Source organism: Rhinatrema bivittatum, chromosome 5 (assembly GCF_901001135.1).
Source record: "Rhinatrema bivittatum chromosome 5, aRhiBiv1.1, whole genome shotgun sequence".
In the NCBI taxonomy this organism is placed as follows: Eukaryota; Metazoa; Chordata; class Amphibia; order Gymnophiona; family Rhinatrematidae; genus Rhinatrema; species Rhinatrema bivittatum.
Genome location: NC_042619.1, coordinates 352,549,697 through 352,568,901, shown reverse-complemented (window position 1 = coordinate 352,568,901; position 19,205 = coordinate 352,549,697). Strand labels below are relative to the sequence as shown.

General features: G+C 41.4%; 1 protein-coding gene across 1 annotated transcript in view; it reads right to left on the bottom strand.

Annotated features, from left to right (window-relative positions):
- The window catches only part of GAS6 (growth arrest specific 6), a 103,185-nt gene that overhangs the window by 82,733 nt on the left and 1,247 nt on the right, over nt 1–19,205 (bottom strand).

The following is a 19,205-nucleotide window of genomic DNA, read 5'->3' as shown; positions in this document are numbered from 1 at the left end:
AGAAGCAGGAAGGGTAGGATAAAGCTTCCTTGCCTCAAAACACAGGAACTAGTGCAAAAAAAAAAGTTAATTCAAAGTTCAAATTCCTGTGCACCAGGTCACTGTCAGGTCCATCTTCTGAAGGAGAGATAGCACATTGCCCGTCTTCCTTACCTCACATCCAGCCTTGAATACAGGGACTCCCCCAACCCACCACAATAAAGGGGAGCGGCTCACAGGGAATTCTCCAAAAATGAGAGAAAGAATACAAAATAATCAAAACGTTAAGTCCAGCATGTAGGCTAACTTCACTGAATCTCTTTAGCTCCTTTTCAGTCCTTAAGTTACATAAATAAAACAGGAGGCAGAGCTCCTGCTTCAACAAACTAAAATTCACAAGGATAGATGGTGCTTTGGGATAATAAACAGCTTAAGTGAGACCTATTTCTAGGGTACAGAGGGTGAACAAAAACATCAGGAACTGGTTCCTAGTAAATAAGTTTGCAATACATATTAGCAGGATGTCCCAGAGAAGGCATCCCAGATTGCACGGAAAGAGAGCAGGCACTTTCTGATTTCTACCCAAGTAAGAAATTTAGGGGCGATTTTTTTTTTTTGCCAGATCATTTAAGCCGTGAAAGTTGTGCAAAATATTCCAGGCCCTAGATGATTTTCGGACTGTCATTCATGAAAGAGTGCTGAATGAGTTAGACTACTGTAATTCAGTATTTCTTAGCCTCCCTGTCTCCAAACTCCAATCTCTTGATTCATTCGGGGGGGTATTTTAAACTTCGAATGCTGAGGCGACAAACTTTTGTTTTTTGAGAGCCTTCTGATTTTACATTCGTCTTACAATCATTATTTGCTGTTGAGCCTGGATAGTTGCAATTCCTTGTTTCTGGGAAACGAAATTCCTCATCATGACTATTACAAAACTCAGCCACTCGGCTGCTAATAAACTGCCCCCCCCCCCCCCCCCCACACACTTTTGGCAACACTGCTCAGGCTTCTTTTGAGAGCACGGATCAACTATAAGGTGTTGATGTTTATGCATAAACTGATCAACAAAAAAAAAAAAAGTCTTTGTGGCTGGGTTCAGCGCCGACGGTCTATACTCCATCTAGATCTCTCCACTTCCAAAATAAGAGTTTAGCACTGCTAAGAATGCACATTTGGGTGAGATTAGAGATCGCGCCTTTTCCGTGGCAGGAGCCAAGGCCGGGAACAGCATGCCTGAACAACTCAGAAGGCAGAGCGCGATAAACTGAACTGAAGACGTGGCCGTTTCAGTGGAATCTCGTTGCAGCCAGTTTGAAGAGAGAGAGAGAGAGAGAGTCCAGATCAGAAAACACACAGTGTATTGCGTTTCATACTGTATTGTATGCGATTCTTATATTGGAAACTGCTGCGATATTACCATGAGTAGCCGTATGGAAGCATCATTTTTTTTTTTTGTAAATAAATAACATCCTACGCCTGCTTTTTAAGGTAATGCAGAGACCCCTTGGTCTGTGTGAGGTTTGGGCAGATGTAGTTTGTTTCCAGAAGGGAAGGGTGCGTGTGTCATACGTGCTGTGAGTGAGGTGTCCCCCCCCCCCAAATCTGACACAAGAGAAGAGGGCCACATGGCTTACCAGTTCATTAGGGCTGGAAGGAAGAAGGATATTAAGAAGCTTTTACACAGTTTTGGGTTTTTTTTTCCTGGTTTCTACATTTTTGACCTGTTCCATTCCGGGCAGGCTGCATCCCCTGTCCAGGGCGGTCAGGAGGGACCGTGAACCTTTTCGACCACCGTAAGGGAAGGTTGAAGCACCCAGCTGTGAGAAGAGATCTTGAGCTCAAGTTTGTATGTTTCCACCTCTAGGAAAGGCAGAGGTTTTCTGGCCCCGTCTTTTCCCTGAACTGGAGAGACTTTATTTAACTGCTTCCAGTACAGGCCGACTCCCCTCCTGGGTTCATCAAGAGAGAGAGACAAGACACAAAAACCTCTGGAGACACTCCATGGAGTTTCCACCCCTGGGAACAGGGCACTGCCAGGTGACGTTCGGGATTGAATGTGGACCTCAGGTACTGTGGGAAGGGATCCGGTCACTGTGGGTCCCTTATTCCCTGCCACGGAGGATAAATCAGTTGCAAGCCCCTGCGCCTGGAGGGTCACATCCACAGAGTTAGAGAAGCCTTCAGATCCCGGCTCGTGTAAATCTGGGGTCACTGGAAGTTAACTGGACACTTATTATTTTGCATCTATCTGCACCCATTCAGTGAGCCCCGCCTGGTTTACAAAATGTACCTGTCTCAAAGAGCTAGGGTAACAGAGACACAGGGAATATCCTTACTGCTTGGGCCAAGGAGGTTATCTCTCCCCCCCCCCCCCCCCCCCCCAGAGAAGAATCTCCCTCTGGAAAAAAAGACAATTAGGGGAAAAAAGAGAGAAGCTAGCACTGTTTAATAAATTGTGCCCTTGGAAACAGTGAATCCGGCATAGAGGGTTACGGTAATACACTCTGTGGTTCCAGCCTTTGTGAGTGCTTCCTTGAGGGTTTATATACACCCCCGTGCTTGTTAAGATCAAGGAAGAAACTCGTTAGAAGTGCCATCAATTAAAAACAACTTTGCTTATGGGAAGCAAAAACGGCACACATTTGCAGTTGCAGAAAATCGGTGCTCCGAAGACACCTCACCAGCCGATGCTCTATCTATGGGCTACGTAAAAACATTTTAGGAAAAAAGGTTAAAGGCTTTCTATTTAAAGAAGCGACAGGCGGGCAGTCATGCGCACCTATTTCAGTTTAGTACCCGTGTAAATATGATTAAAAAAGTCTAGGAGCTTTTTATTCCTGTGGAGGAATAGCCTAGTGGTCAGAGCAGTGGGCTAAAAAAATAAGGATTCAAATCCCACTGTCACTCCCTTCTGACCTTAGGCAAGGCATTGCCTCAAGTACAAAACAGACCGCAAGCCCTCTTGGGAACAGGGAAATACCTACAGTGCCCTGAATGTAATCCACTTTGAAATGGCATAAAAAAAAATAAAAATAGAAAATAAATGTGTTACAATTCTGTTTTAATGGTTTTGGTCGAGTTTTACGTCGTTATGTACGTTAGGTTGTACCTCACCGAGGAATACTCATAGGCGGGATATAAATATGATATTATCACGAGATATATATCGTCATGATTCGGTTTTTAACTTGTTATTAAACCAGCCAGTGTTTTCTCTCTCTCACAAAGGCTACCGTTTACTGCTACCAAGCAGGACAGTCTTCCTCCCATCCCCATCCTAAACCAAGCCCTCAGGGGTACCTCTTTTTAACCTGGCAAAAACAGCAAGTGCGCTGTAGAAAGTGCCCCGCGTGTACGCTCTCAGCCAAAACAGTGCAGGGCAATTCTCCAGACAAGCAGATTCACCCAGGTAAATGCAGGTCAGCGCACGTCTTTGCAGCTGGCACAGAATGCTGCCGCACGGGTTTTTTTTTTAACTGGATTATCCAGAAGAGAGCATGCAACTCCAGCCCTGAGAGGTGTCCACTGGCGTCCAATTAAGTGGAGGGCGATGAATTCTCTCTCGTGTGTTAAGAAATCTTACTGAATCGTATTATCCATGGGCAGGTGCTGAGGCCATTCCTCCAGCAGCAGCTGGATGGAATAAACTGCCAGTTCAGCTTCCAGAGCAGAAGTATTTGAAAATGTTTAGAAAAGCTTTGAAGGCTGTTTTGTTTTGGGGTTTTTTTTAAGAAGCTTTTGGATGAGGTGGAATGATTTGGTCGCCGCTGTGTTTCAATGTTGTATTTTAATGTCTGTTTTAAAGTGTTTAAAAATATAATGAAGTTATTGTTTAGTGATATTTTTATGACTGTTTTATTGTAATCCGTGCTGAACAGATGCTAGGAAGCAGCAGAATAGAATAAAATTTTAAATAAATATGTGGCTTTGAAAGCTGCACTCCGTGATATATGTTATTAGAAATAAAAAGGAGGGGATAATGCTGATGAAGGCATCATGACAGATTTCTCTCTGTTCACCAGCTTGAATGTGTGACCTAATCCCATTTGGACAAGCAGCACGGCTTACCATTTAAAAACTGCTTCTCCGTTTGACACGGGGGTAGCTGACTGTAATGTTTTCGTGACAGAAAGCCACAGCCTTCAAAGCAAAAGGATTTTTTGTTGCATCACTGCTAGCGAGTCGAGACAGGAACACAAGGGCACGTGCTACTTGTTGCTTACAACAGATGCAAAAAAATCTTTGTACAGAGCTGCTGCAGCCCATGCAGACCAAAACGATAGTGGGTGCTCTCAGCTAGAACACATCTGGACGAACTGACCTTAAATGCACAACACCCCTCCCTCCCACCTTCATGATGCAGTTGTTCGATCTGAAATGCAGTGGAGTCTTGCAACACGTTCAAAAGGGAGAATAGCTAGCGTCGATTGCAGTGAACCTGTGGCTTTAGCTATGTGTATTCTCTATTTTTTGTATATTTACCACTTATCTGCTCCAGAATTTACAAGAACAGCCAATCAAAACTGACATAAGATTACAATATAAAAAAAAATTGTAACAATTACATACAATAATCAATGCATCAAATACACATGGAGCACTGACCTGGGATCTCATTAAGATAATGAGCCACACAATGAGAGAGAGAGAGAGAGAGAGAGAGAGAGAAAGAAAGTGTGTGTGCGCGTAGGAGAGTGAGCACATGTGCACGTATGTGAGAGTGAGCAAAAGAATAAGTATGTGAGAGATCATGTGTATGTTTGTGAGAGAGCGAGAGGGAGCATGTGTGTGTGTGTGAACAGCCACCCCACTTTCCTCTCTGCCTGATAATCCATGACAATTTCAGAGCATCTGGAAAACAAAAAAGTTTCCAGGTATGGATAACAGGGTATGTTTAAAACTTTTATTAGTTTTAATTACTGGGTGTTATTTGATGTGTCTGTTTTGAAATATTTGATTGGTGTTTGGAAAATGTGTATACAAGTTTTTAAATTATTGAATGTTATTCTATTGATTGTTGCAGTGCATACAGAATTTGGCTTGTTGCGGTTTCCAGTTCAGTTTTTGTCTGTACATTTCTATTTATACTTAATGGTCTTTTATTCCGTATTTGAGGATCTATCTGCGTTTTGCATGGGTGACTGAGGTGAGGTGTTCCAACCATGTACAGTTTCTAAGTAGGGTTCTTTCGCAGCTTGGCTTGTTCTGTTTTCCTAATTGGGGTGTATTGGTGTTTTAGATCTGATGTAATATTTGCAGTGATACCTTTCATAAGTAGAGTTGTTGCTAGTTGAATGCTGGCAGTTAGTGTTTTGATATAGAACATCTAGTTCATTGTAATTCTGTTTTCTTGTGGCTCTGAGGGTCATGCCTATGTCCAAGACACATACATTACAGTAGGCCTAATACCATATGGGTTCCAAGTGTTGGGTTTTTTTGTATTTATTTTTTTTTTTTGCAGGGTTTTTTTGCTTGCCACCACAGCAGTGCATATAAATATAACATACATAATGTAAGTGTTATTTTTACCTCAGAAGATAGTGTTTTGAAAGTACTTTGTCATATAAAATCTATTATAAATGCATAATTTTTAATTGTGTGCGAGGAAGGTGTGATTGGGTGAGAGGTGCAAGGCTGTAAGGGCACCTAATACCCTTACACCAGCTGTGAGTATTGCTATACATTTAACAGTCTCCCAACGCATGCTATCATGTGTCGAGTAATGGGTGAGGGCACAGTTTTTCACTTGGCCATAGGTGCCACATTGCCTGGCTATGGCTCTGGCTGTTTGTGAATACAAAGGTGGTAGTTCGATTCCTTCTCCTCTTTCCCCAGCAGTGGGTACATGTTTGTATCTGTATATACACTGTGTCTAGTGCAGTCCTTCCTTCTGAGGACTCTTAATATTGAAACACTTTTTGTAACCCATGATAAAAGTCTGTGAGCCCTGCCTTTAAGGAGAGCTTTGCCCTTAAGAGCAGTTCCCTCCCTCCTTTACTTTCTCTCACTATCGGAAGAGTTCGAATGCCCCTCAATCTAACTTGAGTCTTCCTAAGTGCCCTATTAGCTCAAGGGACTGCCCTTCATGCGTCCCCTGTGTCACATGGGTCTTAGACTTGCTGCCATTGGACCTTGCACCCTGTCTCCAGCTTGTGGAGGCGTTTTCTGTAACAGCACTCTAGGAGAGTTTCAGTCTTGCCCATGCGGGCTTCAAAGTCAGCAGCACTTTGTAAAGCTCTGTGAAACGACTGGCTTTTTTACATTCTTCTTATCGCTTTATTCTAAAGATTAAAATCAGCCTCAAAACCCTCTCACCCTGCAACCCAGGAACTCCGTTCTCCCCTCTCCTACTTATCTCCAGCAACAAAGATCTTTGCCTGGGGCTACACGTTTGAGATACCACAATTGTAAGTAGAATCTACTTGTACAATAAATAATTTCAAACTTAAAAGGATCTTTGTCTTGAGGACTGATTGGGAAGAAAAGTTAGCTGTCTTGATGAGAAAACACGTATGTTTTTATTGAGCCAGAACACCTTCTCTCTTGCCTCCCATGTGTTGTGCTACAGGCATCTATGCCATCTTCCATCAATTGCTGGATTAGCAACAGAATCCCTCAAAATGAGGACATCTGGATGATTTGATTTGGAAAAAAAAATCTCCTCTCTCAAACAAGAAAGTTTTATTTATTTATTTTATTTATTTATTTATTTATTTAATTTTATATACCGGCAACCGTTTGCACATCGTGCCGGTTTACATATAACTTAAAACAAGGATATATATAGGCAAAGCCTTTACAAGGAACATTGTGTAACCTAGAACATAGTAACAGATCAATAACTAAATAAATAGGGGAGGGAGGGGAGGGGGTGGTCGAGACAAAGGGGGGGGGCAGGGGGGGTGAAGACGGAAACGTGAGGAGAAAATATGTACAGGGAAACAATGAACAAGTGGTATGTACATAGGTTGTGTGCAATATTTGAAAATGTGCAAGGGCAACAGTGAAAGGGGTAAGAAGATATGTACGGCTTCTAATAAGAGATAGATTATTGTGTGCATGATAAGTGAGGGGTTTGTGGTTGTCTTGAGGGGATGGGTGTAGGTCCTGTGGTAGGGGTGTTAGTACTAGTACTAGATGGAGGTTGGGTTAAGGTGTTTATAGGTGGTGAAGGTGATTGGGGGTATGCTTGGAGGAAGAGCCAGGTTTTGAGTTTCTTTTTAAAGGTGGGTGTGGAGGTTTCGGTGCGAAGGTCAAGTGGCATGGAGTTCCACAGGGAAGGGCCTGCGAGGGAAAGGGCCCTATTGGTGGTGGAGATGAGTCTTGTGGATTTTATAGATGGGGGGATAAGAGTTCCACGAAGGGAGGAGCGTGTAGGTCTTGTGGAGGTACGAGGGAGGAAGGGTGGGCTTAACCAGTTGTAGTGTTCATTAGTAATACTTTTGTGGATGAGGGTAAGGGTCTTGTATAGGATGCGTGAATGGATGGGCAGCCAATGGAGGTTGATGAGGGTGGGGGGTAATGTGGTCTTTCTTCTTGACATTAGAGAGGATGCGTGCAGTAGCGTTTTGAAGGAGTTGGAGAGGTCTGAGGTGGGTGGCAGGGAGTCCAAGTAAGAGTGCGTTACAGTAATCGATTTTTGAAAAAATTAGTGATTGGAGTACTGTGCGGAAGTCATGGAAGTAGAGGAGGGGTTTGAGTTTTTTGAGGGTTTGGAGTTTGAAATAGCAACTGCTAACGATAGATTTGATATATGGTTTGAAGGTTAGTTGGTTGTCAAGTATAACACCCAAGTTTCTTGTGTCGGAGATAAAGTTAGGAGTCTGAAGCGTGGAGGGACAGGGTATGGGTGCATGTTTGGAGGAGATGAGGAGGAGTTCAGTTTTTTGAGGGTTGAGGGCTAAGTGCATGTCGGTGAGAAGTTGGTTAATGGAAGTGAGAATGGTGTCCCATCTATGTAGAGCAGTGAGTACATTATCTGTGAAAGGAATGAGTATTTGCACATCATCTGCATAGATGAAGTGTGTAATACCAAGGTTAGAAAGGAGGTTTGTGAGGGGGAGCATGTAAATGTTGAATAGCGTGGAAGAGAGGGAGGATCCTTGGGGGACGCCACAGTCGAGATTAACAGGGGGGGATGTGAAATTATCAATGAGGACTGTGTAGGTGCGGTTTTGGAGGAAGGACTTTATCCAGGAGAGGGCAGTACCTGAGATTCCTATACTGGTGAGAGTGTTGATAAGGATGTTATGATTTACAGTATCGAAGGCGGCGGAAATATCTAGCATGGCAATGAGATAGGATTTACCGGCATCCATTCCTTTGATGATGGTGTCTGTGAGGGAAAGGAGTAGGGATTCGGTACTGAGGTGTTTACGAAAGCCATGTTGTGTAGGTGGGAGTATGTTGGATTGTTCTATGTGGTCAGAGAGGCGGGAATTAACTAGTTTCTCAATGATTTTGGAGAGGAAAGGGAGATTGGAGATGGGACGGAGGTTGGATAGGTTGGAAGGATCAAGGGAGGGTTTTTTTAGGATAGGTTTGACCACAGCTTGTTTCAGGGAGTTGGGTACCAGGCCGTGTTCCAGGGAGCAATTCACGATTTTGGAGAGTGAGGTGGCTATTGTTTTAGGAATAGCGAGTAGTAGTTTAGTAGGGATAGTGTCTGAGGGGTGGGAGGAGGGTCTCATCTTTTTTAAAATGTTTTCTATTTCTAGTGTTGAGGAGGGTTCAAAAGAAGTGAGGATGTTAGGTGTGTGTAGGATGGAAGGGGTTATACTGTTAGTGTTGGGGGAATTTTTGGGGTTGGGGGTAAACTTGGCGGTGATGTTAGCTATTTTGTTCTTAAAGAATAGGGCAATATCATTGCATCGGGTCTGTGTGGAGGGGACTTGGGGTGCAGACATATTAGGTTTGATAAGATTTGAGACTAGGGTGAACAGTGCTTTTGGGTTGAATTGGAGGTGGTGAATTTTCTTGGCATAGTATTCCTTTTTTGTAGTTTGAATGGCGTTTCTATATGCGTGCATGAGTTGGTAATAAATGGTTTTTGTGGCAGTGGTGGGGTGTTTGCGCCAGTGTCTTTCTGCTGTTCTAAGCTGGATTTTTTGGGTTTTGAGTGTCTGGGTGTACCAGGGTTTTTTAGATGATTTGGTTTGGGTGATTGTTTTTTGAATGGATGGACATAGGTTGTTGGCGATTTTCAGGGTAGTTGGATGGACATAGGTTGTTGGCGATTTTCAGGTAATTGAAAAAAAAACCCAACTTCCAGCCAACAAAAAGTAACAGCATGAGTGAACTACTCAAAGAGATAAAAATGTTCAAGTACTGAATGTGAGTTGAAATAAATCTCATTACTGACTATGACTTTGGGCTTGTACTATGCAACTTAAAGAAAAAAGTTCCTTCTCCCTCAATTTCAAACTCAATAATCCACACAGATATTACAGGTCACTCACTAATACGCAAGCAGGAATAAGCCACTGCAGCAGTCTTCAGCGGGAAGTGCTGTGGCAGAGATAATGCATTCTCCCACGCTACACTGCCTGACCTACACAACACTTCTGAAAGCTTACTCAGACCAACCTCACCACCACTAGGGATGAATAAAGCCACAAATCCATTTATCATATCACTATCCAGTAAACAGAGTCAAACCCACTCCTGAAAGTTATGTGAGCATAGCACCACTGGTCACATGATAATGTCTGGAATTCCACATCTTGCAGATCTGTTTAACATGGTGATAATAGCTTTCACAGAAGTTGTCCTAAAGCAAAATAATTCAAATCATTTGGAGAAATAGTCTGACAATGAAGAACATGAAATAGATATAAAGTCTTGAAGTCACATGCATTATAATTCTCCACTAGCAAAACAGCATTTTTGGTAGTATTACCCAAAGACTGAACATACTAGAAAGCAATGCAAGGTGTCAATCTCAGTTTCTATCTCTGGTCCCCACACATTACTTCCAGCTAGAGCTTCCATATGCATAATGTCTGGAGGTGTAAGATGTAGAATTTCCAAGATATATTATATTATCCTTTTTTAGGATGATACCATGATTCTCTTAGCCTACATGTATTGACAAGTTGCCTCAAAAAGCAACGAGACTTGCTTTTTGAGGCAACTTGTCAATACATGAAGGCACCCAGTTGAGTTAAGACTTGGACGTTTGGGGTCATCCTTGCAAAATCACTAGAATGCAGGGGTGGATATAGCATTGGCTTTCAACATCAGAACTGGCAGTGATGGAATATCAAACTCTTGACAATTTGGTGGCAAGCATTTCAGAGCACTGGCAATCAATCAATTTTCTAGGGTGGTAAACTAGGCTGTAGCACACACTTAAAGAATGCCAGGGATAGGGAATTGAATCTATACATCTTCAAGTTTAAACTGAGTAGAAGAAATACAAGATGTACATCTGTGTGCTTGCTACAAAATAAAGCATTTTCTTTCTGCTCACATGCTGGCTGATGAGATCCATCCCATGGTTGTTGCCAAACTATTGCATCACCACTAGCGTGAACAAGCAGAGGCAAAGAAAGATATAACAATGCATGATTATTTGGGAACTCAAAGCCTGCACGTTGCTTGCACATAGTCAGAGCTGGAATGTACAGAACTGCCATCCCCCTTGCTCACAATAGAGTAGTATGCTGATAAAAATTACTACTTTGTTTCCGCCTCGCAAGATACAATTTTGTAATAAAAAAAATGTCAAAAATACATTTAACAAGCTTGATATTTTGTTCCAACCCTTTTAAGAAAAAAAAATAATGTTCTTAAAATATTGAACAATTAAGCCTCGAGGAAGAACTCTAAAGCATTATTTTTTGAGCAAATATTATCACCAATCTTTAAATATCATCACTGCTTCTGAAGTCACATCAGTTCATGTGACAATTTGCTAGAACTACAGGAGAAAGAAAAACCCACAAACTGAGTAAATGACAGCTGACATTGGGTCATTTGGATAGGCCTATTTCCAATCTCAAGGCTGAATTACGATTAAAGTTGAAAAAAAAACAAAACAAAAATTGTTCAAAATTGGGTTATGCCATAGAATAAAGCAAAAAAAAAAAAAGTTTGCCCAAAACAATTTTAAATTTTAGTATAATATTTTATAGGTGTGTGAAAATCTTGTTTTTAAAAGAAAATTATTACTGGTGCTGATAAGTACTGCTCCACAACCACATACTCATTTTTATTCCTAGCTTCACTTTTTTTTTTTTTGCATTTTGATTAATGGTTGTGATACTTCACTGTCATATGAATAGCTTTCTTCACAACAGCTTGTATGTACCTATGAAAGCGCCAGTTACTCAATTTAAAAAGGGGTCAACAATTCTTCTCCGGACAAAATGCCAAGCCACATCTTTCTCATAGCACAATTTTCAAAATAAGCATTGCCCAGTACTAGTTCAATATCTTGCAGGGTCACACTAACTGAAATATCCAAATTTCTATACAGCATTCAGAATATAACAACATTCAAACAAATGCGTATGGTGGCATATATGCACATATATGACCTAGAGCAGATATACACAATTATATAATCCATGCATATATGAATGTTTATAAAATACACATCCCTACCCCACAACATGCACGTATGCTTATGCACGAATACATGCAATGTATTGAAACCATGTATATCAATGCATTGAACATGCATACTTTTCACGCCTATTTCTTAAATATATACGCATACATTTCACCAACTGAAAGTGAAGTAAGCTTTAACTCTTACAAAACCTGATTTATGCATGCAGTCGGCCAATTTTATAATGAACTTGTTTACCAATTAGTTCACCAGTTTCCTTAATCCTCCCCCAGATCATTGAGACCTTCCTGGTTCTTCAGCCTGAACTCCTCCCAGTTCATCCAGTCAGTATTACACAATAAACACGTTAAATATCACTTATGCCTGATAATTTAGATGCAAAAGCGTGCAAGTTGGCAAATGCACACGCATGTAGAACTGCTGACCCCAACCTGGAACGTCCCTAGACCGCACCATTTTTACATCCATATTAGTGCATGCAAAAGTGCATGCACATGCATATTTTTTACTTTTATAAAACATGGAATAATTAGAGGCTACTTATGTACATATGCACTGATTTTTACATGCATAATGTTTTGAAAAGTCATCCATTTATGCGCAACACTTATTTATGAGCAGCCTCATAATTCAGAAAATTAGGCTCATAAAAAAATGCATCTTGTTGCAGTCTTTTTTTTCCAGCACCAAACTGATGCCTGCCTCAGGCTGGGGAAGGTGGTAATGATAAAACTTCAAAAACAAACAGTCTTCCTTCTTTCTACATTAGCAAGTGACAATTCTATATTTTGTTCATTGACTACCTAAATAGTGCCAGATTTCCTATCAGAAAAACATTTTATAAATTAACATAGTAAACGACAGCAGATAAAGACTAACATGGTACGTGCAGTCTGCCCAATTGAGATTCATCCTCTGTTCATAGATTTTTATAGAAAATTCCCAAATACTCCCCACTTTTGTCTTGCCCCAGTCTCTCAACCCTCCTAAGTGTGGCCAAAATCCAGAATGTTGGTGACTCCAAGCTTTCGTGGAGTCTTGATGCAATTATACCGCTGCTAGCTTGGGTTGTAACTGCCGCTCTGTGCGGGTTACCTCCATGTTTTATTGGAGTCTTGATGCATATATTCTGCTGCTTTGGGCAGTAATTCCAGGCTGCTCCTTGCATGTTATCACTCTTGCCACTATGTGTTTATCCCATGCCCTCTGGAAATTCCAATACCATCCCTGTCTCCACCACATCCCCAAGATGGACAAATCAGGCATCCACCACCCTTTCTGCAAACAAATGTCCCCTGATGCTACTCTGAGTCCTACCTATTGGAGCCTCACGTCCTCAGGACACTCAGCTCTACAACCTCCCTTCTGCCAAAAAGGTCTGCCTCCTGTCCCAATACTCTTCAGATATCCAAATGCCTCTTCTCTCCACCAGGGCATACATATGTAGACCTTTTACTCTCATCTTATATGGTCCCCACACCATTTTGGTTGCCTCTCTCTCTGACCCACCTCTAGATTCTCTCGCTTTTGAGATGGCCTCCAGATCTGAACATAGCACTTCAGACGAGGTACCACCAATGACCCACAAAGAGGCACTACTACCCGTCACCTTCCAATGGTTATGCCTCCACCCCCATATTCCCAAGCATCCTCCCAGCTCCAGCCACTGCCCCACCACTCTGCTTCACCCCCCTGAGATAGACTTATCACCAAAACGTTTTGAGCTGCCATGAGCAATTAAATGTAAGCGAAGAAACAGAGAGTGATCGGTATAAAGCAGCCTTTATTGGAAAGAGCCAGACTCTGGCCGAGTTTCTCTCCCTCAGGGGCTATCGTTGTAAGTTATCTTCAATTATGATTAATCAATGTATTGTCAAAAAACATGTATAGTCCAGGCTGAGCAACCTGGTGTGGTAATCTTCAACAATTGTTGAGTAAACATGTAGAGTGGTGTAGCAATAATACTTAGTGTATAGAGCGGTATAGATGCAATCCTATGGAAGCCGTGTTTAGGAACGCCTTTACTGCATTCAAAAATTGAAGCCGGTCACCGTTCAGCGCGAAACTCGGCCAGAGTCGGGCTCTTTCCAATAAAGGCTGCTTTATACCGATCACTCTCTCTGTTTCTTCGCTTACCGGCAATTTGGATAGGCTTCCGTTTTGTTTTCTGGGTCTATGAGCAATTAAATGTCTCTTTGAAAAAATGGGGTATGATCCAAGTTAGGTTCTCCAATTGGGTAAAACAAATCTGCACGATATATCTTTAACCTATCAGGAGACGCGTCTCTATCCCACAAAATTGGAGCAAACCAATGCCTGGGCGAAAAACCCTAAGAATATAAAGAAAAGTATTACCAAAACACTTGTCTATCATATAACACAGTCCCATTCAATCTCATGGTTGAGACCTGCTGGAGAAACTGTAGCCAGTATAAAAATCCAGTGTTATAAATATATCAGGTAACATGCTTCTCTGTCACCTCCTCTCCATGTCTCCTTGATACATTAATCATGAAACAGGACAGTTATCCAACATGTGCGCAAAGCCAACATGCACATACATTTGAATGTTAGTTTAAGAATCAAATCAGGCCTCTCCCAATGTAGTTTCATGGCAAAATACGTCAGTATCTCAAATTAGAGGCACATACAGAGCAGCGCCCCTTAAATCACCAGAGCACTTGGTAAGTATGACAAATTAGAAGGTGATAAAAAGATCCACACAGATATAAGACCTATAAATATTCCTGCCACGGAACGGATTCCAGCACAAAATTTGCCAGCAACTCAAATTTTGGACTTTTTTTTTTTTAATTTTGAATCATCTATCTGGGGATTGATTGGGGTTTATTTGTATGTATTGCATTCTGTCACTATTAAAAAAAAACCATACACTCGGATAAGAACAGGAAAATAAAACTCATCTCCGACCGAGTACAAAAGCTATTCAGGAAAGGTTATCATGCTCTGGTGCTCCCATTAAAGAAACAATAACGCTATTTAGAAAAAAAAAAGTGCTCGGGGCACGGAAGTCCAGATGAAACCCTACTGGACAATGTGAAACCCTGAATCCAGCTACTCAGGGGTCTTAATCTGGATGCCTTTTCAGCATAGCTCTAAAATCACAAAAGCTTTCATGTAAACTAATTAGCTGTTTAAGGTATTTGCACTGAGTGTGCCTTCCTTTAATTTTTTTTCTCCACAACACCTAAACGAACCTGCATGGAAGTGCAGGATATTTCCGCCATCACTAACCCCCCACAGAATGCACCATTGCCCGGGTCAGTAGAGTCGGTCGCTCACCCCTAAAATGAAATGCGTAACAAATGCTGACTAGCAGCCCCTCCCTGCTTAAAACAGTGGGAGAGAAGGGCGGGAATACGAAAGATGTTGACTTTTGAAAGAAGAAATTTATTTTTACGGCACTTGAGTATCTAAACACAGTCCCATGGTTTAAAAAGGAAAAAAGAAAATTAAAAAAAAAAAAAATCTTCTGAATCTGAGCCAAAGTTCTCATGGTTAATGAAGATGTTGTCACTGCCTAGCTGCAGACAATTTTGTGCAAAAAAAAAGATCCTTATATGTTACAAAAAAAAAAAAAAAAAGAATTCCAAAATCATGTCCGATCTGGGCTCCTGATTGACACCATCTCAAGTTACTTCATTAGCACATTTATAAATTCATAAAGAAATATTTACAAAAGATATTTAGTATGTGATCATAACACAACAAAGAATTTTACACCTGAGCAATTATTTAGTACCAGGGAGAGTGTTCTCAAACTGTACTGCAGACAAAATGGGGTTTTCTTCAAAATAAACTGAACTGCCATTTAGCACCAATATCAAGAATAGTTAGGCCTGGATTTGTGCCACTTTTTAATCTGTTGCAACAATTTTTCTGTATCCCTTCCTACCACAGTATCAGATTCAGACAGCAACCAACAAGGACACTACCGTACATTTTAAGGTCTGGGAAAAACCATTAAGATTGGGGGGGGTAACTTGCCGATGCGGCTGTTACTACCCTTAACCAATAAGCCTGATACTTTTGATGCTACCATAAGCTTGATGGGCAGACTGGATGGACCTGTTTGGTCCTTTTCTGCCGTCATTTCTGTTTCTATGTTTTAGTAAATCTCTACTGCACTTGGGCGTTCTCAAGCTCCCTGTAACATGTTCTGGCTTAAGGATCTCCAGCATTAGCTCATGACAGGAAAAAAGACCCAAAATATGTATCCCCAAGAGCTCCAGGAAATTAAAACCCTCAGTTTCATCTTAGAATAAGAACATGCCATACTGGGTCAGACCAAGGGTCCATCAAGCCCAGCATCCTGTTTCCAACAGTGGCCAATCCAGGCAATAAGAACCTGGCAAGAACCCAAACACTAAGAAGATCCCATTCTACTGTTGCTAGTAATAGTAGTGGCTATTTTCTAAGTCAACTTAATTAATAGCCATTAATGGACTTCTCCTCCAAGAACTTATCCAATCCTTTTTTAAACCCAGCTACACTAACTGCATTAACCACATCCTCTGGCAACAAATTCCAGAGCTTTATTGTGCGTTGAGTGAAAAAGAACTTTCTCTGATTAGTTTTAAATGTGCCCCATGCTAACTTCATGGAGTGCCCCCTAGTCCTTCTATTATTAATATTTAGCCCCTGCCCATTTGGTCAGCTCCACATAACCCTAGATCAGCCGATTCAAAAACCACAAAACCTAAAATGCAGTATATAAAAATAGCCCAATCTCAAAATGCAATAGCAGCATATTGAAAAATTTCATCCCCTTATTTCCAACAAAAAAAAACTGGTTTTAAAAACTTACTTTCAACTTAAAATATTAAAAGTACTTACTAGCCAATAGAACTAGATTATGCAACCACTACATGACATGCAGTTTTAGTTGACATAGCTGGTGATTTATAACTAGGAAACAAAAATAATTTCTCTCGTACTATAATCCAGAGGCTTGTTAGAACATGTACAAATTAAAAGTACAATTCCATTCTAAAATATGAACATAAGGCTTCTGTTGCTCAGTTCTTAAAAGGCATTTGTCTGCCACCGAATATCAGTAACCATGCATTTAAGTCCTCACACCAAGGATCTTTTTGACTATTCCTACTTCCATAATCACTAGAGTTAATACCATAGTAACATTAATGACACTTCAGGGGGTTCAGGTAACCTTGTTATTTAATATATCCAAGCACATCACCAGAGAAAAACGCACGAGGGAGAGAGATATCACCCACAACCCTTGATCAAGACCTGCTAAGACAGAAGTATTCATGCTTTTTCCAGCAGAAGATGGTTTAGAAATACTCAATATCTGACTGCCCTTCAGTTAAGAATTGCCATACTGGGTCAGACAGAGGGTCCATCAACCCCAGTCCTGTTTCCAACAGGGAACAATCCAGGTCACAAGTACCTGGCTGGATCCCAAACAATAGACAGATGCCATGTTGCTGACGCCCAGAGATAAGTAGGGGCTTTTTCTATCTGGTTAACAGTTTATGGGCTTCTCAGAGCACATGTCCAAACTTTTTTTTTAAACGTAGCTACACTAGCTGCCTTTACCACATCCTCCAGCAATGAATTCCAGAGTGTTTCTGAATTGAGTGAAATAATTTTCTTCAGTGTGTTTTAAATGTGCCACTTACTGACTTCATGGACTATCCCACAGTTTTTTGTATCTGAAAGAGTAAATAACAGATTCACATTTACCCAATTCAGTTCACTCATGATTTTATAGACCTGTATCATATCCCCTCCCTAAACCGCCTCTTCTCCAAGCTGATCAGCTCTAACCTCTTCAGCCTTCCCTCATGGGGGGGGGGGGGGGGGGGGGGGGGGGGGAGAGTCAATCCATCTCCTTAATCATTTTAGTCACCCTCCTTTGTATCTTCTCCAGTGCATCTCTATATATTTTGAGATGCTGCAACCAGAAGTGCACACAGCACTCTAGGTGCAGTCTCACCATGGAATGACACAGAGGAATTAGGACATTAAAGGCTAGATTTTCAGAGGCCCACGCGTGCAAAAATTTTTTTAAAAAAGTCGGGATTTACACGCACCGTACACATTTTAAAACTGGTCCGGCCATGCGCGTAAAGCCCGATATGCGCCCAAGTGCCGGGCCTCTCCACTGCACTTATTAATGGAAAATTAATAAGTGCACGGCCATCAGATTTTTTATAACATGCGCGCGCCCATCGGCATGCGCGCGCTCCTTTTAAAATCTACCCCTCTGTTTTATTCTCCATTCCTTTCCTAATAATTCATAACATTATTTGCTTTTTTGAACACTGCTCCACACTGAGCCAATGATTTCAAAGTATTGTCCACGATGATGCCTACTAGATCCTTTTCCTAACATGGAACCCTACATTGTGTAACTACAGTGTGGGTTACTTTTCCTACGTGCATTACTTTGCTCTTGTCCACATTAAGTTTTATCTACCATTTGGATTCCCAATCTCCCAGTCTTGCAAGGTCTTCCTGCAATTCCTAACAATCTACTCGGAATAATTTTGTGTCATCTGCAAATTTGATCACCTCAGTTTTTCCCCTATTCTAGATCATTTATAAAAATATTAAAATGCATCAGTCCCAGTACAGATCTCTGAGGCATGCCACTGTTTACCTTTTTACACTAACATAAACAAACAATCACATATTCCTGCTCTCCATTCCCTATCTTAAATCAGTGTGCAATCCACAAAAGAGCATCCTATTCCATGACTATTTTTCTCAGGAGTTTAATAGGGGACTTTCTAAAACACGTCCTGAAACTCCAAAAACACTATATCCACCATTATAGCCACTGGATGACCTGTTTATTAACCCGTTCAAAAGATTAAATGTAGCAATACTTATGCAATAAGGGGATCAGTGCCTCCACAACGCGCAGCGAAACTACTAGCGCTCATCACATGCAAATGCATGTTGATGAGGCTATCACCCGAAATACAAAAAAAAAAAAGTGTGCCTAAAATGCAATTTTGCACACCTGCCCTAATTTCTGAGCACTCCCAAAAGTGGTTAAAAGAGCAGAAAATACTGCTTTTCTAAACATCCTCCCCTACTTAATATTGTTGCAATATTAAGGAGGAACAAAAACTTTAAGAAAAGTTCAACAACAACAAAAAAAAGAGTGCCAGCAGTCAAATTCGGGAAACGGATGCTCAGTTAACAAAGCGTCTGTTTCCCAAACCACGGCTGTGCACAGATTAGGAAAACGGACGCTGAGAAATTCAGCTTGCAGGCTCCCACTGTCAAAGAGGCGCTGGGGGCGCGCGCAATTGACCCTAGCGCCTCCTGCACAACAGAACCCCCTAATTTAAATATTGCATGGCGTCCCCAGGAGAGCTGTCTGGGGGTGCGTTGGGAAAGCGGGCGCTGAACGCTCAGTGCTTATTATTATTATTTTTTGCATCGGCCTCTCAACAAGGCAAGGCTTCTCCTGTGTAAAAATGCATGCTGGTTGTTTCATATTTAACACTGCCTTTCAATGCCTTCCGTGAGTTTATTCTTTAGAATGGGTTCTTCGATTTCTCTCAGCACCGAGGCCAGGTTCAGCCGTCTATAGCTGCCGCAATCACTCCCCAGCATCACATTGGCCACCCTCCAATCTCAAGGTACAAGA